Below are 17,607 nucleotides of genomic sequence, written 5' to 3'. Positions count from 1 at the left end.
CAAACAACGCACAGACGATTTAGTGATATCCCTGTATTTGTGAAATAAAATCCTTCGTCCTCTTTAACTCTCTCTTTATTTAAAAATGCTTTCGTTCTGAGACGAGACCTTCAGAAAGTAGTCTTGAGACCGGTCTCGAAGCCTGAGACTGCTCTCGAGTCCTACGACATTGGCATGAGCGGAATTCCAGCTTCAGTTCACAGCTTGGCAACCTTCGTCCCGAGGGGCTCACATGAGGAGCAGCCTTATCCAGCTTAAAATATAAAATCAACTAAAGTGTATGTGATCCTTTTCAAAGGGCTGAGAATGCTACGTGACGGATATCACACTCTTGTTTTCCTCCATGTGGTACCCAGAGGAAGAAAGACATTTCTCCTGTTTTTTTTTTTAATGGATGTCAGCATTAAAATTTGACAACCTCTTTCATCATGTTGCTCTTTTGATTAGCCACGACAAAAAAAAAAAAAACCCTGGGTGGATGCCTCGGAGAAGCTGTCAAGTAACCAGGTTGCTCTAATGAATGCTGGGAAATCACTTCTTTTAGTGTTGATCATTTCAAAAGGAATTACCTGTAAGTGTGTTAAGCAGCTCTGCCTGACATGTGTTAGCGGCTTGTTACGGAAAAACAACGCTGTAACATAAGAGACGGCTCTTGAGGAGATGAGGAGAGGCTGAGGATGGATGACAAATTGAGAGGGAGAGGTGAAGGACTGAATAAATGCACACCCCAAATCAATCTACATTTGGGGGGGGGGGGGGGAACACGCAAAAGCGACGTACCTGCTCCCGTCTAAGCGTATGCTGTGGCGATGGAGTGAAAGAGGAGAGCAGTCGAGGCCAAAGCAGCTGAGATCAGGTAGAGAAACAGATGCTTTAATTAGCAGACTGAGAAGTGCCCGTAGATATGTGAGCGTGCACGTGTGTGTGTGTGTGTGTGTGTGTGTGTGTGTGTGTGATGGCTTTAATTAGTTGAAGTGTAAGATTAAAACCTGAGGGAAAAATCAACAGAGTGGCATCTCCGCAAAAGGTTAATAAGCACCCACCTCCTTCTCTCCGCCTCTCCTCCCGTTCCTCTCTCTCCTCTCTGATCCCCCCCCCCCCCCCCCCCCCCCCCCCCCCCCCCCACACACACCCCTCCACCCCCCCTTTTCCCACCCTTAGCGTTCATAAACGGAGGGAAATAGGAAATGAGAAATGAGGCAGCGAAGACAAGAAGGCTGAGCGACTGGTTTGATTAAAGAGAGTTACACACGTCGTCAGACACACACCCACCCACACACACACACACACACATGTCGTGTGTCCTCCAGAAACGAGGGATATTTAGTCTCGAGCCCACTGTACAGATTCTAGGTAGACGCAATGAGATCACTGTGAAACAAAAATTGAATGTCTAGTTCCTGATGTCTGGCTCGAATCGCCACCTCTTTCTACTCTTTCTACTTCGCTGCGAGGGTTGCTTTGAGATTATTTCGGTCGGGACGAAAAAAGAAGAGATCGATGGGACAGTTATGAGACAGGATGATATGCGGCTGGTTTTAGTCTGCAGGAGCTCGTGGCCCCAGAGACAGTGGGCGAGGTGACGGGAATCCAGAGTGTGTCACGTCTTTGTGTTTGCCGGGGGCCGCGAGTCATTATGTTGTTTATGGCACTATGCCCCATTAGCTCTGCCGATTGGTGGGCGCATGGTCTCTTATTCATTCAACCGCCAGGATGATGTGGTTCCTCGTCCTGTGGGTAAAGAGAAAACCAATCGGGGACCAGCGCCCAATGATCTATTTTTTTACACAAAGTCGACTTTATGCCATTCAAGTTGAGAAGGGAATCGAAAGATGATTCTTTCAGACAAAAAAAAGACGGCAATCAAGGTTTCATATCACATTCGGTCAATATAAGAGAAGTTCTGTTCTGAAACTATTGAAAGGGTTGACTTGGTTCTGCTATTCATGGTGCCCAGAGGATGAATCCTTTGACTGAGTTCATCCCAGATGGCAACCTCCGGTGTGTCTTAAACTTGCATTATCTCTGACCAGTAGGGGGCGACAAAAATAATTCTGGTTGTATAGAAGTCTATGAGAAAATGGCTCCACTTCTCTTTTGATTTATTCCCTCAGTAAACATTGTAAACATGAGTTCATGGTCTCAATCTCTAGTTTCAAGTCTTCAATACAGCATGATGTTTATTTAGTAAACTATGCTCCATTTAGGGTCAGACAGACCATAAAGTATACCTTAGGGCGGGCTTACTGAGATTGACAGGTTGCTGCCGCCACCAGAGACAAAATAAATCGAGGCTTCAAAACATCACTCCACAAATCAATGACTACGTTCACTTCTTACTGTGGTTCACCCCCTGGTTTTTCATCCAACGGCCACTAGCAGGTAAATTTATCTTTCAAGGAAAAATCTCAACACCGACTCAGTGGCACACCATTTGGTTGAGACATTCATGGTTCTCAGATGATGTATCGTAATGATGAATACCCAAGATGATGAACATGGAAGTCATTGCTTGCTCAACATTAGCATGGTTCAATTGTGACTCTGAGTCTGTTATTATGCTAACCTGCTAAATGATTCATCTGCGTAAAGATGTTATTCATAAGACATTACATGTTTAGTTTGGTGTTCACCACCAACCACAATCCATCCTTCCATCCGCATCCCGACTTCATCTGCTCACCTTTCCAGTTAAGGGACAGGCTCACAGGTTTTCAAACAGCCCATTGGGTCTTTGCTGACATTAAGAGTCTTTCAAGTACATTTAGGGCTTCAGCAGTCGGAGTTAGACGACTCGAGGTATTTCTTTGAGCAGCTCAGCGTGTAAACATAAGGAGGGAAACCTGTTCTCATGAATATGCAGGAGATTCAGAGAGTAATCAGACCCTTTGTTTGGTATGACACTTCCCACTCTTGATCATCTACACCTCCACCTTGATTGGTGTTCCTCTGTGGTAAAGTCCTATGACTGGACATGATGTCTAAATAATATCTCCCAGCGGACATGACACGGAACTGCCTGCAGAGCTCTCAGAGGAAGACTACAAAGCCAATGACGGGTTCCCAGGAGCACAAAGGCCTCCTGTAATTCTGAAAAGAAAGATAAAGTTTGGAATACCCAGGACTCTTCGTCCAGCCAAACTGAGAAGGGCCTCGGTAAGAGAACTGACCCCGAATGGCTCCAGAGATTCCAAAGAAAGATGAAAGAAACGTCCAGAAAGAATAAGCATCACTGCAGCTTTAGGACAGAGTGGCCAGATGGAAGCTTCTCCTCAGTGAAAGGGCACTGGATGCACTGTGGGCATGAGAGTACTGCGAGTACAGCTTTTGTGTTGTCATATCTGGTTGACATATATTCAAGCCCAGCAGGTTTGGTGCTGCTGTTTTGAAAAAATAGAAAAGGGAACCAAATTAACTCAGGACACTGATAGCGTGAGATGTGGGGACATCTTGAATAAATGAACAGCATCTTTGTCCCACTGCTCTACTTTTCACCTCCCACTGTAAATATTCACGTGGCTACTTGTGTTGAAACTGATTTATAGCTATGTATTTCTGTAAGTATCTGTACAGACTGTGGAAACAAGTTCCTTGGAAACGAACGGCCAAGAACCGAGCTGACCTTGAACACGTTAAAGATAGAACCGTGAGCCATTGTCTGCCTTAAACAATGCAAACTGCAGGAAATATCTTTTCAGCCAGTCATTTACTCCAATATCAAGTATTACATCCATGTATTTCATTCAAACCTAAACAATGCATTCAATACAAATGATCTTGTTGAGGGAATTTCCTTGAAATACTAGGAATGGTTTGGGAATACAGATTTTGCATCAAAAACAATTGTTGTTTTTCGGAAAAATCAAAATCAAAGGGCCACTGACGCACCATGAGTTTGTGGCTTACGCAGGCAAAAAGAATGCATCGTTTTTCTGATAATTTATTTAACTAAACAAAACAAGCAAACAAAGGACCTCCATGCTGCCTTTCCTGTTCTGGTAAATAACCATAGGCCTACCCAGGTGCATGCTGTTCTGTACCTGCCTACTCCTACATATAACCCCAAGAGCCCACTGCGTTACCACATTGATAAACAAAAGACTTAGTATATCTATTACTAAAAAGAAAAAGCTATCCTAATAAATAAAAAAATCTAACCTAAATAAGCAAACATCTAGAATAATAAAACAATACTACTTGTGAATGAAATAAGTAAATAATAATATCAAATAAATATCAAATAATCTCTTCAGTGTTTCTGCATTCGGTCTGGGCAAGTGACAAACACAGGACTTTCACCCAGGTGACCCCTGATTGTGTCTGGTGTGAAAACAAAAGTAAACGTTGGTTTCCACCAAGTACTTTTGAGGCCCAGACCTACTATTTTAACCACATGATACAAGTATGATGTGGAACATATGGACGAAGCGTTCGGCGACATTCAGCGTGTTCCGTGGTTTACAGAAACGTAACGTACAACACAAAACAATTGATTTTCTGGCGACTGGGCTGATTGAATGGACATCCACACAGCGTACTTCGTGGTTTACGTGTGACTAGAGAAGGAAACACAGGGTAGTGAGGGGGGGGGGGGGATCCTCCAACCTAATCCCCGGGCTACAGCCTCAAAGACTCTTTTATCAGGGCTGGAGAGCTGTTCGTGTGTCCGTGTGCGATTGTTGTCCGCTTCAATCTAACCCTGTTTGTATTCTTTCATAATGCTTTTATGCATTATGGTTATTGACATTTTTCTCACAGTCAGTAAATCCCATTGGAAGCACTTTTTGACACAATGGTACATGAATGGTTCACTCTATTTCGTCCAACGGTTTATTTATCATTATCGTTTGATCTATGCTATGCTGGAGGAGGAGGTGTGTGGCAGACAGAGGCGTGTGTGTGTGTGTGTGTGTGTGTGCGTGCGCGTTATGTGGCCTGTGAGGGTAAGTGTGTGGATTTTTACTGCTGTTTTATAGTCCATTACAAGCCCATTACTGCAGCCTCATGGCCCCGTTCTTTTCTTTTTATTCTGTTTCTCTTTATGGCGTTAAGTAGCTAAGTAATGATGGCAGAAGGGGCATCAGTACGAGAAGGCTGCTGCACACTCAGACTCAGGCCAGCAGCTTTTGGCAGGAGAGACGGACCCCACCACGAGAGCTGCGCTTTCCACCTGACTGTCAATCTGTCCGACCACAAATGTCCAAAATTAAAGGTATTAATAGAAGATAAATAAGCTGCCTGAAATACAGTACGTCTGACAGAAGATGAAAATGGATTAGCATTAGTAAAGTCTAAAGATGGGGGGGAAAACAATCACTTTTATGGTATTTAGTCTCTTTCGAGCCGTCGTTTTTTAGGAAGTGCGTATTTGTGGGAAGAAGTTTCTGTATAGTTTAATGAAATAAAACATCAGCGGTTTCCTGGGTTCTGGACAACCTGGCGGGTGCACGAGCAGGAAGGACTCGGTCGCTCTCTCCCTCGAGGAGCCGCCCTGCACCATTAACCTCTTCACAACCTGCCTGGCCTCTTGCCCCTTCGGCCCCTCTACCCACACCTCCACCCCCTCGAAGAGCCTCACGGAGGGCTTCGCCTCGCGCGTCAAGCAGATGCCGTGTGTCAGTACGCCGAGTGGGACAGCAAAGCACCTGCACCGCCGCCGGCTGGCAGTGGGACGAGGGGTGAGCCCCCCACTGAGTATTAAGCCAGGGCCTGTCAACCCTGTAGGCATGTTGGACTGCTGCTAGCTACCAGCGGGCCGGAGCAGAACCGCTGGGCTCCACCAGATAATATCTGGTTCTATATAGAGATTTTATTTTTAGATATAGAGATTTTTTGCACCATTCAGAATCAGAATAATGTATTGGCCAAGTACGGTGCACATACAAGGAAGTTGACTCGGTGAAAGGTGCATGTCAATAAACAGAGAACAAAAACAATCAAATAATAAACATTTACATTTAATAAAAACAACATACACATATATTAAACAAACAATACTTTAAAACAAGTATAGATTATAAAATAAAAGTATTTGTATTTTTGTATGAGCATCGTCGCAGGGCGCCTGAGAGACTGGTGTGCATCTGACAAATGAAGAACTTAGAGTAACTTAAATGAAGAACTTAGAGTAACTTAAATGAAGAACTTAAGAACTTAGAGTAACTTAAATGAAGGACTTAGAGTAACTCAAATGAAGAACTTAGAGTAACTTAAATGAAGAACGTAGAGTAACTCAAATGAAGAACTTAGAGTAACTTAAATGAAGAACGTAGAGTAACTCAAATGAAGAACTTAGAGTAACTTAAATGAAGAACGTAGAGTAACTCAAATGAAGAACTTAGAGTAACTTAAATGAAGAACGTAGAGTAACTTAAATGAAGAACGTAGAGTAACTTAAATGAAGAACTTAGAGTAACTTAAATGAAGAACGTAGAGTAACTTAAATGAAGAACTTAGAGTAACTCAAATGAAGAACTTAGAGTAACTTAAATGAAGAACTTAGAGTAACTCAAATGAAGAACTTAGAGTAACTTAAATGAAGAACTTAGAGTAACTTAAATGAAGAACTTAGAGTAACTCAAATGAAGAACTTAGAGTAACTTAAATGAAGAACTTATAAGTAACTTAAATGAAGAACTTATAAGTAACTTAAATGAAGAACGTAGAGTAACTCAAATGAAGAACTTAGAGTAACTTAAATGAAGAACTTAGAGTAACTTAAATGAAGAACTTAGAGTAACTTAAATGAAGAACGTAGAGTAACTCAAATGAAGAACTTAGAGTAACTTAAATGAAGAACTTAGAGTAACTTAAATGAAGAACGTAGAGTAACTTAAATGAAGAACGTAGAGTAACTCAAGTGAAGAACGTTGAGTAACTCAAATGAAGAACGTAGAGTAACTCAAATGAAGAACGTAGAGTAACTACACACATCATGAATCGCGCGCGCGCGCGCGTGTGTGTGTGTGTGTGTGTGTGTGTGTGTGTGTGTGTGTGTGTGTGCCGGTGACAGCGGTGCGTGCACGTGTGTCTCAGAAGTGATTTGGAAGTGTTTTCAGCTCTCAGACATTCATGAAAGAAGAGAAGTCAAACAACGTTCCTGAACGTTCAGAGAAAGGAAACAGTATCGAAATGCTGAAAATAATAACGTTTTTTTTATCATTAAAGTGAGTTTGCTCTGACGCACTACACACACACACACACACACACACACACACACACACACACACACACACACACACACACACACACACACACAAACAGAGCGTAGTTGAGGGAGACAAATCACCTCTCTGGTCCTTCACAGCAGGAGACAGCTCTTTGACAGAAGAACAAAAATGGTCACACAATAGTGCTCTGACACACACGCACACACACACACACACACAGGTATACATACAGAGGTTCCTCACGAGGCTCCTGGGTCGGGAGACAAGCTGTGTGTGTGTGTGTGTGTGTGTGTGTGTGTGTGTGTGCGTGCGTGCGTGTGTGTGTGTGTGTGTGCGTGTGTGTGTGTGTGTGTGTGTATGTCAGTGTTGGAGAAGCTCTTCTTAATTAGTGAGCTATCCTGATGACAACAGACGAGGGTCAAACTGTGCTGGGCTGCACTGAGTGTGTTTGTGTGTGTGTGTGTGTGTGTGTGTGTGTGTGTGTGTGTAGTGCGTCAGAGCAAACTCACTTTAATGATAAAAAAAACTTTATTATTTTCAGCATTTCGATACCGTTTCCTTTCTCTGAAGCCCGAACCAGAGACAGTAAAAGGTTAGGACCACTAATGTTGCTCCATATCTTCTGATAAGTGTGAGGGAGTAAATGAATGATGGCTGAATTCCATCTTTATAAAGATCCCCCCTAACTTAAAGTTAGGCATAATGGTGGGCGTGGCTGCTTCATTTGACAGCTGGCTAGCTGCTATCCGTCTTGACTGCCTCGACTCCACTGGCGATCCACCTCTTTGCCCATTTTTAGAGTTAGTCTGTGTCGTCCTCATAGACCATAAAGAAGTGGACGGAGTCATCGTAAAGCCTCGAGTTCGGAGATTCTGCTGTCGCCAACTTGGAATACGGACGTTTATTTTTTGCAACCAATGAACGGAAGTGACCATATGGAAAGTGAAGTAGAGAAGCCGTATACGACTCTGGTAGCAACCTGTCAATCACAGTAAGCCAATCACTGGTCTATTTAACTCTAAATGGAGCATCATTTACTAAATGAACATCACGCTGTATTGAGGAAGACTTGAAACTAAAGATTGAGACCATAAACTCATGTTTACAATGTTTACTGAGGGAATAAATCAAGAGAGAAGTAGAGTCATTTTCTATAGACTTCTATACAACCAGACTTATTTTTGCAACCGCAGGAGTCGCCCCCTGCTGGCTAGTGGAGAAAAAATAAATCTGTAACGTCAAAAGAATAAATAAGAGAAGCGCAGAATCTGACTAAAGAGAGGATGGGGGCGATGAAGAGATAATCATTAACAACCACTCACTATGTGTCGCCCCCTGCTCTTCCTCCTCCTCTCTTTGAGGAAGTGAATGTCTTCATCGTCGATATAATTAACTGTTGTACAGCTGTTCGAGGCCCCTCATGGGAAAACACATGAAGAGGAAGGGAAAACGATCTTTGAAAGGAACTGGACTGACAAAGACATGAGAGAGCCTGTGTGTGTGTTTAAGTGTGCAAATGAGACTGAATTAGAACTAAAGAGAGAGAACGAGCCTCATCCATATTAATAAACTGCAGGTCTCTCGCCCCGTCCCCCGGGACCAATACTTCCCCTCGCTCTAATAGATCACACGGCGTCTTTGATCACAGAGCTGTTTGTTTTCGTAATTAACAAATTCAACTCTGTGCTTTTTCAGCGTTATGACATTTGCTTGGCATTTCAACTTCATTACGACACGGCCCGTCTCCTCAGCCGGTGGACGGTCAGGGCGGGCCGTCCTGTGCTTGATGCTTGACGCTAGAGTCCTGTTGTGCCAGAGTTACAAACAAGTAATATGTATCGATACAGCCCAAAGTCACACATTTGCCACAAGGGACTTTATAGAGCGATTCATCTTATTTGTTTGATAAAGTGAGGGAGTGAGGTCTTCTTTTGGGACAAGACGTTTAAATACTCACAGCTGCAGACGGCATCCTGGGATGGAGTGAGCGTTAGAGTGGGCCTGTCACTTTAAGACGTCCTCAGTCGGCTAACAGTTGCTCACAGTTTTATCAATTAATCAATTTGTTGCTTTAATGGACAGATCCATAAGACGAGAGTTCCTCCACAAAGAATCTCACTAAAGCAACACTTTAAATCTTGGAAACAAGTCCATCAGCATAGAGAACGACTAATCGACTCAAGTGACTGTGATAATCCTATTTATATTCTTAAATCAAAGTGTTTTTTTTTTTTACTGACCAGATGGCGTTCTTTGGTTCTTTGCTACATTTGTAGAATAATTCACAACCGGCAGGAACACCTTGCTAAAGAAGAAGAGGAACGACACATTTTCATTTTAAGGAATTTTGGGACACGCTGTGTGATGTTGAAAAAACACAATGTGCTGGCCAGCCATTATTACTAGCCTGGAATGGAGGCATACATCCATAAATGGGTAAAGTGAAGTTATTAATTATAGCCTGTGTCATAATTTCTTGCTTAGCAGGAACTGCATCAGTTAAGACATGAAGTCAAACTAAATGCAGAGAGACGGGCAGATTGGGTGGTTAACAATGGATTCCTAAAATAATGCAACAGGTTGTGGATCTGAAACTGGTTTCCTCGAGGACTCAACCAGCAAAGACACCTGATTAAGAGAAGAAGCTGCAGGGCATCACATGCCATACGGCCTTGATCATGGGCCATTGCGGTGGACACTGCCGAGTGGAGACAACCCACAGAGCAATGATAAACCGCTCGTATCGGCTCGGCGGATGACATTCACTGGGCGAGTTTGCACTTTCAAAATAATGAGTTGGATCACACCACGTTCAGGTTCAATAGCGCAGGACAAAAAAGGAGAGAAATGTGTATTTTTTACAAATGCAGAAATCCTAACTCTGTATTAACGCTCGTGTTTTATCCTGGGGGATTTTATGCTGATAATCTGCGTTCAGCTTTCAAAACAAAAATGCAATAAGTTAAGTTAAGAGTTCTTTTCTGTTTCGATTGCTCATCGTCCACGCCACACACCAAGAGAAACATTATACAAAAAAGGTGCAACGTGGAAGATTTTAATATAAAACAAATGTTTGTATTATTATTTATTCTGAACAGACCTGAAGAGGTTACAGAGCTGACGTTATGTCAAAGACATTTATGTATTTCCAACTGATGGCAGTTGGTGATTATCTCACCAACAAAGCAGAGGCCTACCCACTAAAGAGCAAAACAGCAGAGGAAGTGACCAGTTGCATTCTTACATTTATTTAATAACATGTAAAATAACTGACCAAGGAGTCTTTTCAACAGCATTATTATAATACAGCATTATAATACAGCATTATGAGTCCCCGATACGTAGCTTGCTGTGAGTAATTTCATGTTGCCGTGTGTGAGAGGCTGGCCATGGAAAGCAGGATAAGCTCCTGTATCATCCACAGAACAAGAAATCAAACTGCACAACACAGGAGGTATATTTAGTTTCTAAACTAGCTCCCTCCTGCTGATCCTGGAACAGCTGTCGGACATCCGGTGTCCTTTCCCCGTTTCACCGATCGATGTTGAAGCCAAATTAATGAGCATAGCCTTACGCAGGGTCGTGCACACACAGTTCAAGGGGCAAGGCCACCCTCGGGATTTCTATATCGAGCATTCTGGAGATTATTTTCATCTTTTGCAAAAGCACCAAGTTATGCATTTAAAGTGTGCAATAAAACATTTGACCTTAAAAAGCTTCAAGAGCCAAAATGTTCATCGTCACTCCGGTTGTAAAGTACAATTGTGTGAATTGCAGCAAACCATAAAAGTATGGGGAGTTCACGACAGCCACCTACCCCGTGGTGGTGGCTCATCATCTTCTGGAGGAAGGAGGAGGAACAATAGTTCTAGACTTCACAAGCAAACACCAGCAGCTTTTGATATGTTTGAATAATTAGTAAGAAAAATATATCTACAATTTTGAATTTCTTTTATTTCTATTCAGAAAATATTTTGAGTTGTGTCTAGCAGTATTTATTTATTTTGCCATAGGACTGAGAGTTATGGAAACTCTATTTTACATGACAAAGACAACCCTTTAAAAAGTGTGTGTCAGAGTGTTCAAATCCTAAAACAATGATTTAAGTTACATAATTAAAACAAAAAGTTCTATTCACAAATTCTATTTCCAGAATAATGTTCCTAGGACAGGAATGTTGGACAAAAACTCATTCGTTTTTTATTCAAAGCCTTTCATAAATGATTATGTTCATTCATACATCAGAGAATTATATTCATACATCAGAGACCTCAAATGCATGAGCACAAACTTACTGTAATTCAAAAATAACAATTGCATAACTAAAAAGCAAGCAGAGGCCAATACAATGATGTCGGGAACAAACTGGAATAATGACAACGTGTTTACGGAACAAGAAACACCACATTGATTACCTTTAGAACATAATTACACAATACAACTCAAAACTTAATACACAAAAGCTGATGGAAAGAAAAGGAGCTTCAAGACACACGGCTTCTCATTAAATGTCCACATGATCCACACACACACACACACACACACACACACACACACACACACACACACACACACACACGGGGATGGAGCTGTGCACGTATTGGCTCAGTGTCACACTCCATCTACAAGATAAAGGAAACCGTTTCGTCCCACACCTAATATTGTTAAATCTGTTACGAACTGATGCGACATTAAATAAATCCTATTGGTGAAAGCATTAATTAGACTTGAGTGACGCTTAACTCCCGTAAACACTTATATTTACACACACAGCATCTGCACAAACCCCTGAGTTTAGAGACCTCTTGTAGAGAAGTCCTTCCTCTCTCTGACACTCCATATAGGCATGTTACCTTCTTCTTTAATTACCTTCATGAGTTACAGATGGTAGTGTGTCAAAAACATCTAATTATTCTAGATGCAGCTGCTTACTTGAAGAAAATTCAAAAACAAGTTAATTTGCAAAAACTGTCTTTGTGTGCAACCCAGGGAATATTAATATAAAGTAGTCTTGGTTTGTTTTGATAATGCATATTTTTTCCCATGTATCATTTAATTCTTATTACCCCCTGATGGGAATATTAATTAAACTGGTGTTGACTTATTTTAAGAATGGCTATCATCCGTTAACTGCAAATTCATTCTTTATTTAGAGATTTTATTTGGGTCAGCTGTAACTGATAGAAATGTAATTACAAGAAAAATGTGTGTGACTATAATGGGTGGGTTTTCTCCTTTGGTTAAACTTGTATAGTCTTCCGTTCCACTCAAAGCGCTTTTACACTACATGTCATTCACCCCCATTCATACACTGCTGCCAGGGGCTACCATGCAAGGGGCGGGGACGACCCGCTCTACCACTGAGCCACAGTCGCCGTCAGGGGAACGGGGATGCATCTTGAGAGACGTTGACCTGTTGTTTACTGCATAACGATTCCTTTGGACTAGTCCAACACAGTGTCACCTGTGACATTGACCACGTCTGAAGCCCAATGCTGAACAGAGCCATCGATACAGTTCTCACCCTGTGATGTCGGTGTCTCAAAGGTCATTTTTTCAAAACCAAAAGGAGCCCCCTCGTGAGGTGCTGTCTGTTCTACTGATTGCCGATTGCCCCGACCGCGGCCCTCATTGTTGATCGGCCCTCACCTGGAGCCGAGCAGCAGTACCGAGGACTGATGGTCTTATGCGTGTATGGTTTAAGAAAGGCCGGCGACCCAAATCATTAGAATAATAAACTGAGTTTGAATGAGAACTCTGTGTGTCTACGAAAACGTTCTTTTCCCCTGCAGCAACACAAACTAAATCTCAGACGTCCAAGCACCACCCCATAATATCTCTAAAGGGATTTGGTTTATTGAAAATGCGTTATATCAATACAATGATCCCGTTGGGATCTGGTGTGTAGTTCTCACTGTCTTCTCACACTTTCATATCACTATAATTGAGATATAATATTGGTGAAACTTCCCAAAGGAACTTTGAGGTTTTAATTCAGATCTTTTTTTTAAATGTGAGCAAACTTGTTCTTCCCATCCCTCAATATTTACCCGTTATTTGCGCTGCAACCAGCCTTCTTTCTGTCAGTCAAAGTGAACAGCGTGGCCTCGTCTCTCAGTCTCGCTCTTCTGATTGCTCTGCGATAGACAACAGCTGGCCATGGACTGATTGCTGCTTCTGGAACGCACTTCAAAGCTGCTCAACACACGACTTATTCAACACATTCAAACATTTGGTCCTTCTGAATAATAGAATGCTGCTCATTACTTTCGGTTGTATTTATAAAATGAAAAAAGACGCTGAATTTGTTTACAAAAAGAGGTGAACGCAAGTTAGTATTTAAAAATGTAGCTCCTAATGTATTTTAACGTGCCGTTTACAGTGACAATCTGTAGTTAAGCCATTTATTTGTGATTGAACTGGATATGTGAAGATGAATTGCACTGTGATGCTCAGTTTAAGTTTTGGACACTTTGGTGCTGATTACATTGAAGTTTTTTTTTCCACTCAGGCGTCTGTAAAGCTGGATTTATGCCCGCTGCATCCCTTCAGTTCCCACACCAGTCTTTTTACTCCGGGCCGGGCACATATTTAAACTACAGCAGAGGGGTTTGAGAAAATTGAGAACTTCGAGGGGATTTGAGAATGACGGTTCGCCAAAAGGAGAAACCAGCCAAGAGAATTTACATTGTAAAAAAATAACTTACGTATATGTTGGTTTGCCAGGAAACTCAAAGGGCCCCTTGCTTCTACTTGAAGCTTGAAGCTTTTTGTTTACGTGGTGGTCATTTCACTCTAACTTAAAATAGCTCCAAAGAGCTCCAAGATTTACTCGCAAGAGGAGCATAAAAAGAGGAAGAATGGCACCAAGTTCCCCAAATGACGGCTCCATAAACTGGATTTACCAGCGATGGTTGAACTCTCTTAACCACCTCACCTCTACACCACAGTAATGACACCTCTAGTTTAATGGGATCATTTTCTCGTTTCTTTTTACAATCAACACTTGGGTGTTTCATTTTTACCTATTTACTTAAGATGATGCAGAGAGACAGACACAATTCAAATGTCAAAGATGGTGTTTGGAGCCAAGCAATCCTGTCTGTGAAGACATACATCGGCATTTGTTCAAAATAGATTTACTTCTTATCATTAATCATTGCATTATGAGCATCTCCTGGAGTGATTTCAAATACTTAACTGCTGTTATAATGACCCAGCTTTCCCATAGGAATAATTTGACTTACCTTAATCACTACCACTCTAAGACTCTTTTCTCTCTCACCTCTGCATCACCGTGTCTCCCTTTGGGTAGGGAAGGATGGGAGAGACACTTGTTGCTATGGTGATGTCTTATCATGAAGCCTTCTGATGGCCTTTTATATGATGACCCCATTCCCTACAGAATATTCTACTCTTTTGATGACATACTGTACATTTAAAGTCTTTCTTGCTTAAGTCTTTTATTTTATTGCTTGTTTTTATAAATCAGCTCAGAGAACCCAGAACACACCCATTAACTGCAGTCAGCTTGTTTCAAACAAGAAAACAAGTCTAACATGCAACACAAATGTCCTAAAGTGGTCATTGGGACAATGGAAATAGTGTTCTTATTTAGCTATTCTGTCTAATATTGGTGATCCTTGTCGCAGTCAGCACAACTACCTAGTTAGGCCATTTCATTATATTGCTAGAGTTTTATAACAAGTAACATCTTGGTTCTGATATCCAGTAAAAAACTGATTTTGTAGGTTCCTACAGACTTCGGAAGTCATGCGGAGAGAGGGGGGGCGGGGGGGGGGGGGGGGGGGGGGGGGGGATATTCAGACGGACCTCAATTTCCACCTGGGGAAATATATGTCTTATCAATTTGGGTTCTCAACACCCAATATTGTACAAGAATGCAGAGACAAATGAAGCTCAAGTGGAAGTTCAGTAAGGAAGACACTCTTTACACTCTGGTTCATTCATAAGCAGTCTCTTAGTCTTGCAGCGATTACTCCATCAGCTGATTGGGGCGTGCACGATGAATGAACCAATCGGAGGCGGCGCAGTTCTGTAAGCCAATCGTCTCGGCTATTGTCAGTTGTCATTTCAGCTCAAACCGATGCAACCCTCCTCCAATCAGCATCAGTCCTGCTCATCATTCATCATCGAGTTAAAGCAACTCTTCTTCTACACCACCACCACCATTGGCTTCGGCAATATTCTCAGCAGCAATCTGTAAAAAAGAAATACGGATCCAAACTAGCTGATTGCTGAGGTCTTATATAATGTCTTATATGTATATGTAAATACACCATTCCATTGTTACGAAAGGCCCATTATTCCAAAACCCACTAAAATGCTCCATTGGAACGAAAGCCCATTTGTCCGTTGTCTGTTATCTTGATAAAACTCGGCCCAATATTCCAATATTGCTCTCTGTGCAACAGACATGGCGAATTATTTAGCAGTAAGACCATTGATCTTCCCTCAAACAATGAGCCATCAGAACATTTGATCAAGGGCGTAGGTTTGGTCTCAGCATTGGTAGGGACACTGTTGAATAGGCAAACTTTATTAAAATATATTAACATTTGTTTAACTTGGAACTGATTTAAACATAATTACAGTAATAAAACCTTAGTTTAAATACAAAACAGTATTCTGCACCAAATAAATAATAATAATAAATGAATAAGAAAAGTGCTGCTAAAAAGTCAATATATAGTAACAGTAACTGGCGTTTTCTCCAATGCATTTGTTGTTACAGCATGATGGTGTGCTTTACTCGCTTGATGGTGATTAAAGCTTTTAATCGCATTTTTCCAGTTACTAAAACCATTTAAGCAGAAGGCTGGGTCATTCTTTTTCCAGAGTGGTCTTTTTGATGGTTATGCTTTGACACACTCAAAACAAAGTACCTTTTTCAATGTAGGGCTACAATGCAGCCACAGATACTGACTGTACCACTTTACCTGAAACCGTAACTTGTTGTGCTGAAGTTGCTGCTCTGATGAGTTTAAGGTCAGGATGTGTGGTTCACTCCTCATGTCCAGGACACTGCTACACTCACTTCATGACGCTCACTCAAACTGACTGTTCCCGAAAGAGCAAAGAAAACTTAGTTTAATCTGCATATGCATGTTTAACATAATAATAATTCACTTAAAACAGGTAGACAATGTTTACACTGTCAGCCATGATAATACACCTCAACACAGAATCAATGTAAGACCTCACGTGAGGCCCTGATGGTCTAGCTGCTGCTTCCTCAACGCCTTTCAAAATAATGCATTAATGAATAAATGTAGACCTTATGAGTAGTATATGTATTTTTTTTAAAAGCAATTTAGAATATTTAGGTAATAGGTTCAGGTGTTATGGAACAGCCATGTTTTTTGTATTCAACATCACATAATTCACAATCCAAAAGTGCTGACATGAGGTCAGAAAAAAACCCCAACATGTTTACATGTTAGCTTGCCTCCTTGCTAGCTACACACCAATTGTTTCCATTCTTGCCCAGTAACAAGAGTAGCAGCATGTTAGCTAGCTGCTAGTCTCTAGTCCTTTTAGGATATAACAAATCTTAATAAATAGGTAGAGTAGCCAATTCTGAAGATTTGGTAAAGGATCTGTAGCTATGTTGCGAGTCATGAACACTTTTTCAATTTAGTTCCACCCAGTCAGATTAGCTCAGTTGTTTTTTCAACTGCGCTAAAAAGCATGCATTTGATAGGCATTTGTTTGTGGGCAGGACAATGGATTTGCAAGCATCACAAATTATTCATGATTTTTCAAACACATTTGTTTTCATTAATAAAATACCCATTTGTCAGCAATTGAGACACATTTCTCAGAAATTAGACTAATGGATATGTTAAAATGCACCATTAGTACACACTGTTCGCTTATTTAGATCGACTCAAGAGCATCTGGTTAAATAAATTGAGATATTTTCATAAAATTATTGGCTCGTACAAATTTGCACGCACGCACGCACGCACGCACGCACGCACGCACGCACGCACGCACGCACGCACGCACGCACGCACGCACGCACATTCAGCTTGGTTTGTTTCCTTTGCGTATGTGTGTGTGGCTATTGTTGCTACATTTGCAATAGCAATAACACACAAAAGAAAAATGTGCACACACACACACCAACAACGATGACAGAGACAAAGCTGTTCTTCTTTGGTTTCAAACTGACATCAACCTGAATAATCGGCGCTGCGGGTGCATTTCATTCGCGGTGGCATGCAGGGGGAGGGGGGTGGGCGTGCTAGCAATCATCCCGATTAATAGAACAGTGGATTACCAAAGTGCTTGACACCTACAGGGCGACATGAGGAGCAGGGAGGAAGACCAGGGGGAGTCGTGTCTCGTCTTGAGTTTCCCTCTGACGCAACGAATTTAAAAATATTCTCATCCAGGTGTGAAGGCAAGAATT

This window comes from Cyclopterus lumpus, chromosome 10, assembly GCF_009769545.1.
Source record: "Cyclopterus lumpus isolate fCycLum1 chromosome 10, fCycLum1.pri, whole genome shotgun sequence".
Lineage (NCBI taxonomy): Eukaryota > Metazoa > Chordata > Actinopteri > Perciformes > Cyclopteridae > Cyclopterus > Cyclopterus lumpus.
This window is presented reverse-complemented; position numbering follows the sequence as displayed.